The sequence below is a fragment of the Branchiostoma belcheri genome, unplaced genomic scaffold (assembly GCF_001625305.1).
Source record: "Branchiostoma belcheri isolate BF01 breed outbred unplaced genomic scaffold, Haploidv18h27 scaffold10, whole genome shotgun sequence".
Classification (NCBI taxonomy): domain Eukaryota; kingdom Metazoa; phylum Chordata; class Leptocardii; order Amphioxiformes; family Branchiostomatidae; genus Branchiostoma; species Branchiostoma belcheri.
Genome location: NW_017802380.1, coordinates 1,845,952 through 1,853,554, shown reverse-complemented (window position 1 = coordinate 1,853,554; position 7,603 = coordinate 1,845,952). Strand labels below are relative to the sequence as shown.

At 42.4% G+C, this 7,603-nt stretch overlaps 1 long non-coding RNA gene across 2 annotated transcripts; it reads left to right on the top strand.

Moving 5' to 3' along the window:
- The first annotated feature begins 1,254 nt into the window (after window positions 1-1,254).
- Window positions 1,255-4,007, top strand: LOC109469691. Of its 2 annotated transcripts, none has more exons than XR_002140205.1 (2): window positions 1,255-1,889; window positions 3,048-4,007. It is a non-coding gene; the product is annotated as an uncharacterized LOC109469691 (long non-coding RNA). The 2 variants fall into 2 exon arrangements; XR_002140204.1 differs by having other exon boundaries at window positions 1,255-2,778.
- Window positions 4,008-7,603: the final 3,596 nt, after the last annotated feature.

The following is a 7,603-nucleotide window of genomic DNA, read 5'->3' as shown; positions in this document are numbered from 1 at the left end:
CACACACACACACACACACACACACACACACACACACACACACACACACACACACACACACTGTGACACACATATACACCTGTGACACACTGACACACACACACACACACACACACACACACACACACACACATCGTGTGACATTTACTTCTTTGGTCCGTGACTTTTTTCTCAAATGATATTTAACACCGGTGATCTGCCATGCCTATGATCATCAGCCAAAATCTCCCCATATTGGACATATTGAGTTGTTAAATACGGAAATGAACATTCTCTGCACGAACTTCGCCTACGCAGTCTGAGGTTACTGAACCTTCATACCCGCCTATTAGACTAGTATGGATTTTTCCATCACTTGTCTGCTGGGATGTGGAAAGTTCCCGAACTATTGAGTGCTCTCTGTGATTTGTTACTGCGTTTCATAATGTGATGATATTCAGTTATGACAGAGGATGACGGAGTCTTACATGATGTGACTAGCTATTAGAAGGATCTAGGAATATGCAATCGCACCAACAAATATGAAGGAACGAACCTCACAATAGACTGCATCAACTATTAATCAAAATCATCTTTGACTTTGATGAAATATCACCTTCACTTATGCTGCCTTTTGATACACAGCCATTGTTTCAACACAGCTGGGTGCTAACATTTGTATGCAAGCCACGGTCCGTGCAGACAGTAATGTCGCAATGCAGTGAAATCAGTTCATAGTTCGGCGTCCTTCAGTCGATTAAGACAAAAGAAAGTACGAGCTTACGAAACAGAAAATACTGCAGAAAGCTACAGAACCACAACATATTATTGCAAACCCACAGCAATTTTCACAGTTTCATAACGACAACGTAACGTAAAAAGTACGTCCTTGACAAATTGGGGACTTCCAATGAGTCACGTTCGGCTGGGCGGAACTGGACCGAACAGGTTAGACATCTGGCATGCCTGGCTCTGATTGGTGGACTAAAAATAACATGACGTCACAGGACGTCACCAAGACGTGAGACGAATCCCTCTTCCTTTTCGTATATCCATCCGCAGAATTCCTAGAGAAAGATAAAGTAAGAGATTTTTTCCACAAAAATATTACATTCTAGATAAACAAATCATTGTATTTTATTCGATAGGATTGCCAAATGTAAAATTTTTGCGATAGAAATGTCAAAGAATTGGGATTTGTTCTGGAACTATTTTCTGACGGGTAAGGTTATTGGCAGTACGTCGCCCGAACTGCTATATAAACCGTTGTTTGGCCCTGTTTTCTTACGGCGTCACCAGATTTTCCTCGGAGCGGTTGGTGTGTCGTACGTGAGCGCATTTTGGTGACTTTTCTTCGTAACTTAGCGCGATTTCGTGCCGTAGATTTTGGTCTACATTGTTCTTGGATCAGTATTTGGGGCTCATTCTACCGCTCGTATAAGCTAGCTATGCCGAAATTGTAAGTTTGTTTTGAACGGGTTTGGTTTTAGAAGATGGACGCCATGATTGTGTCGCATTCGTCTGTTTTTCTGACGGCATTTTGCCCGATTTCTTGTACTTCTAAACCGCTATGGCGCCGTAACTTGACTACATTGTCGATTTTAGCCATGTACGATTCATTTTGGAACTCTAGGCCAGTATTAGGCCCGTTTAGGTAGAATTTTCTGGAACTTGGTTCAAGTTGTTTACGCGGAGAGGAAGGTCATTATGTATGCACGTCACGCTCTTTGTCTGGGACTACGTCATGACTACGTCACGCCAAGGGAGGGGCTTATGGCCGGAGGGTGGGGAAAATGTTGCTGTGTCTTTTCCGAGTGCCTCTCAATGTAGGGCCCGTCAGCTCAGCGTCCCATCCTGGCAGTTTCTGGGGGCGAGAGGCAGTCCGGCGGCGGCAGCAGGAAATTCGTAAGGTATTTTACCGGGAGCGCTTTTATGAACTTTGTTTTTGTTTGCGTTATGCTTATATTACAGCGTCACTGGGCTAAGACCATATTAGGAGGTGGACGCTATGTCACCAGACCAATTTGCATGTCATGATACTTAGCAGTAGGTTTATAAGTGTAGTGCATTATCATTTGTGCGTACTTAACTTTAGTGTGAATTATCTTGAATACTCTGATAACAAAATACAAATGTGTAATGCTTATAAGAGTGAGATAATGTGGTGGGTGCAGTTTGAGATATGTAATGAATAAAAAAAAATTATGCATAAATTATGATATGTTTTTACATAAATTATGATACGTTTTTACAAGTGATAAGTGTGAAATGGCTTGATTAAGCTTGAAGTTGATGAGGTGTTGATTAGTGTGAAAAGTAAATGGTGTTACGGGTGATTACTAATTAAGTGCTGTCTACGCACAAATGTGAGGTTGGTAATTAGGGTTTGTTTGCAAAGTTGTGTGTGGTTGATTGCATATAAATATATTAGATTTGTTTGGTTTTGATATAGGTAGATATTTTAATTTAAACAATACTTCTCAGGGATAAGATTTTTGGGTTTGCAATGTGTGAAAATTGCGAGGTGTTGGGCCAAAAGAAAATGATTGCAAAGTGTGGAGCTGGAAATAATTTGTGAGGTGCTGGGCTGAAAGAAAAAGAAAGACAGGCCAAAGTGTCATGTGTTTGGTTGAAAGAAAGATAGATCAAAGGTGTTATGTGTTCTTAATGATTGAAGTCAGTGTTGTATGCTATTGCAAGTTGAACAAATTATTTTGGGAATGTGGGGATATCTTAATTTAATCTTACAGAGATGCCTTTGCTTTAGAAAATTCAGCCAAGAGAACCTAACCAGACCAGGTTGGTTATTTGACATTTTAGTTCTGTTTGTTGATTTGTGGCATTGAGTTATTTTTTTATTTGCAGCCCATAAAATTTACCATGCTGGTTCAGAAAATCTATAATGACAAATATTTTAGCGCATTTTATGCCTTTTTAAAAGAGAAGCCCACTTCAAGAGAAACACATCTTGCAAAATTCTTTCCCATGAAGTATTTTTTCCTTCTCTAAAATCTAGATGCTTAGATAGGAATTTGCTGTGCTTAGAAAAAGTTGGTTTCTTCTTACAGGTGATGTCATCTTTCAACTAAACCGGATAATGACAGCATAAATCGATCGTCTCCGCAGCTAGTGTGACCTCCGCTTAGAAAGACTCGTTAGCTTGGGCTAGAATGTTTAAAGGTCAGGTTAGTCAAGGTGAATCGAGCACCCTTTTTTATTTTTTCTAACTACAAAGCAAATTGCCTGTATTTTGCATTACTGATAGGTCATGCTAATATAAAGATTAACTGTTTGAAAGGTTTTGTCTTCTTGATTGTTTTTTGTGTGTCGGGGAGGGGGGTGTAGTTAACCACATGGTTTTTACCTTTCTGTCCCAGCCAAATAGTACAAGGTCTGCCAGCAAGATAAAGAGTTGTCCCAAGAGAGGCCCTCCCAAGAAAGGCCCAGGGAGTAAAGGTCCCCTTGGAGGCAGAGGTAAAGGAGATAAGGTACCTTAGAAGTTGGAACATTGCCAAGAAAGGAGCTAGCGGTGGGGAGAGGCACCATATGGCCAAGGTAAATGCCACCCAGTGATCATAAGGAGCTTAGGAAAAGGCAGCAAGCTCAGGTTGAGTGAAGACTAGTGCCAGGAGGTTAGTGTGTGCAGTCAGGGAAGAGAGCCAAATTTCCAGTGAAGGACGTGTGAAGCCAAAAATTGCATGCAGATGCCTACAAGTCAAGCAGCTCATTATAATTGCTCAAGCCTTCGTCAACATTTGTGCTACTCCAAATCATCACATCTCTGTAGAAGAACTAAAATCTGTGCCAGTTGTCACTATGGTGTGTCTTCCTTCAAGTGAAAAAATTCCTTCTAGAAGCCATCCTCATCTTTTGGACTAATGGTAAAACTGCTGCCATGTAAGTGTTGTTGCTTTGCATGTTTGCTGGTGTGTTGTCTACCTATCTCTCAAGCAGCCCAGGACTAGAAGAGAAGACAAGCAGCTAAAGTAAGCAGACTTCATAACATTCCATTGCAAGTGGACGTGAAATAGCCAGGCACCCCTAGATGAGAAGGTTGGTTTCCCTACAAGCAAATTTTCAAGCTACCCAGTGAATATGGTGACAGGCAAGTGGTTTAAATGTGGGATTGTATATCTCTTACCAAAAAGTGCGGCTGATCTGGCAACTACAAGCAGTTTCAGGTTCGTGTAGGTGATGACCAAGATTTTTCCCAAGAACTAATATCAAGTCAGACCACAGGAAGTGTAAGCAGCTCAGATTTGTTTCTCACCCCCAGAGTTAGAGGACATTCTCAGGAATCTATGCTGGTCTACAAGCCATCAAAGTTAATAACCTGCTCTATGATTGTCTTCAAAATGGTTTCTTACCCCCAAGGTGCAGTACTACGGTGAGCGAAGTACGTTATTCAGTCAAAGAACTACTGAAGAAAATTGCAAGGTTGGATCTTAGCAGGTCAGAAGATGTGTGTTTCAGTGGATTGATTGAAAATTGGTGTTTTCAGGAGCAAAAATTCAAAAAGCCAATGATGCAAGGGACTTAGACATTTTCACACATTTGCTGATTGATTGATTGGTTTGTATCTACCACAGACTTGTTGCTGTCAAAGTGAGTGCTGAAATGGAATTTTAAAACCATTTTCTGAATTGAGGAAATTCAACTCCATTGTTAAGCAGTGATAAACAACAGCAAGTGATTCTTCATGTGCATTTCATTGAGCTAAAATGGACTTCAACCTAAAGGGCTAGGAGCAGAATAATGCAGACATACTACAAGCTGAAGGCAAGGTGCTTTTGTTTTTCATCAGTCGTAAGAGGAAAGGAAAATTCAAGATGGACCAAAAGAAAGGCAGGGAAGTGTTAACCATTTGGAATATGGGGGATGGACTTTCAACTAGGTGACAAGAAAGGGAGTATGGACTACCTCAGTTTACACATTCCTACCTCAATCGGTATGCGGGGTTGTAAGATCGTATCTCTAGGATGGACGAGGTGACAGAATTCCTGATGCAAGGCGTAGAGTGTGTGGGCTACAGCTAAGGTCACGCAGCGACTGACGAGTGGATGGAAGGGTGACACTAGAGCAGTAGAGGGAGGTGTGGACGCAGGGGTGCCAGCGAGTAGTCATGACTGCGAAAGGAAGGGTGTACGAAGAAAGGGCGGAAGGCTGTGTGGGTCATCGACCGTGTGGGGAAGACTGGGAAATGGTGTGACAGAAGGGGTCCTGTGGGTACCAGGTGACCTAGTGTATCAGGTAATAGATTTTTACTAAGATTCTGTGGTTTATGTCAATTATGACTTTTTGTGACCATTTGAAAGTATCACTTTTCCAGCCTTTGTAGGCATTTTGTCTTGAGGGGTTTGGGGGGAAACATTTTTTTAGCCCCTCTTTACGCAGGTGAACCCAGGAAGGGACGGTAACCACAAGCAAAGCTTCCAATGTTGAACAGCTCTCCCCGCGAAGTTGCTGCCGTGTCATAGATACTACCCCATAAAGGAGCATCCCAAACGCGACCTGTACCAATGGCTTACTCAGATGAGAATGCTTTTTGCTTATTGTGTCCGTTAAAAACCAACTTGTTTGGTCCCATTGTGGAAGTCTTGATCTATCAATTGTAGAAAGACGATATTCTAAGTATAAAGTAAATATACCTTACAAGTATCTAATTGTTTAAAAACTTGAACGAAATCTTGGTTTCCTGCGCTGTGTGTTTTTGTGAGGGTTTGGGGGGGTTTCCAATTCCTTTCTCCAGCCCCCATTACAGGTTTGTCTGCAAATGGCCCCGTCCTGTTCACTACAAAGGCACGCCCGTGGTCCAGAGGCATAGCTGCCTGTGCTGCTACTACTATCCTCCTCTAGGAGTCTCTGTCCAACAAATGCTGCAGCAAGCCAATTCAACTTCATCTGCGCAGCAATCTTCAGTCATCTGTCACAAAGCCTACTACTGTATCTGTACACCCACTGACAAGCAGTGCTTGGGAATTGGTAACAGTAAGCTCTGTCCGCTTATCAATTAGATGTACTCTCTAAAATTAAAAGTTGAAAAGAAAAAAGATCCTCACACCATAATGTACTATAACTCACATCCTCAAAGTTTTGAACTTATGGAAGCTCAGTGTTTTTTGGATTTTCTTTTCTTGACCATTTTTTGGTGTAACCCTGGTGTTGTGGTAGTATGGGATGGGGTGGGGTCTTTTTGTTCCTATTTCAAGAACGCAGGTGTCTGGATAACTCCAGCAGCAGGAGGTGTCCCCCCAACATGTCCTCTGTCCCAAGGCGCTACCCCGCAAGTCAGCATCTACCCATGGCCACGGTGTACTCCATTGTCAACCTGGCCTCGCACACGCTGAATGAGAGCAAGTTTGTCGACTTCGGGCCACAGATTAGCTCCTGTCAAAAATCTGCTGCGTCTTTCGTTGTCTGTGCAAGTGTGGAAGCATGGTTAAGGCAAGATATGTACCTACTACTTTGTGTCATGATCCTTTCAACAGATCCTTGTACTGTACTACTTTGTTGCAAGCATGATGATGGTTATATAGCAGTATGCAAAGCACTGGAAAGCATGTGAACAAGCTACTGTGTAGTTTTGTCCTTACTATACTTTATCTGCATTTTGGGGCTCGGGGGGATGTGGACATGCTTTTTTCTTTCAAGATGTCCGCTAGGTTAAGCCCTACAAGACGCGATGGAAGCACAACTCGCCTGATGCTGCACAGTGACTACATGCGGGTGTCCTGTCAGCACAGTAATACAGGGTCCAAATGCACCAATCTACGGGGAATACAGGGTCCAAACCTGCCAAGCTACAGGGTCCAAACCAATCTGCAGGGAGCAAAGGCCAAGGCCTGTACCAATCGCGGTAGATCCAGTTACAATATTTTCCATGTGTCAAATCTGCTGTAGCTCAATGTAGCCAAATTAATTTCTAACTTGAGGTGTTAGCACATCCGTTGTACTGTGCATAAACTTCCTTTTGTGTATTAGCGACAATACCAAACCATAAAATCAGCTGTGTGTGTGTGATAGCTTGCTCATAAAAAAAAACAAGTATAGCGTCTATTCTGTGTAACCTGTACATATGTACTCCTTTTGTTACTTGGTATCTGTACACTTTGTTCCTTATTGCCTTGAACTACCAATATTTTGCAAAGAGCGTTAACTGCAAACAACTATGCGTAATAAAAGGTTTTTGCTGCAAGTGTTTGAATGGGGGTGGGTGGGTTCTTTGGTGTTTCCTTAGACTTTGTTACAGGTGTAGGAAACTTCCATCAGAGAGTGGGACTACAGTAGATGGGAACCTCTTGTCTTCCACAACATTCCTGTCAAACCCTTGAGCTGTGCAAGTCTCCCAACAATCCTCACTGCACTGCAGTCACAGAACAGCCACCAACTTCGCAATCTGTGTGGGATAAAAGCGCATCGCATACATCAGCAAAACATCTGTCAACATTCTCCGTCCTGAAAGCCTGTCTCCTGCGAGTCCCTTCTGCCAAACGCACAAACCCTTGGTATTGTGATTTCCTCTTAAAATAACAGCATCATGACAAGCCCTACCCTTTTCAAAGATCTGCAATTACTCTTTGTCTTACTGGTTAAATGTGTTCCATATACTTTGCAATGCAGTGCA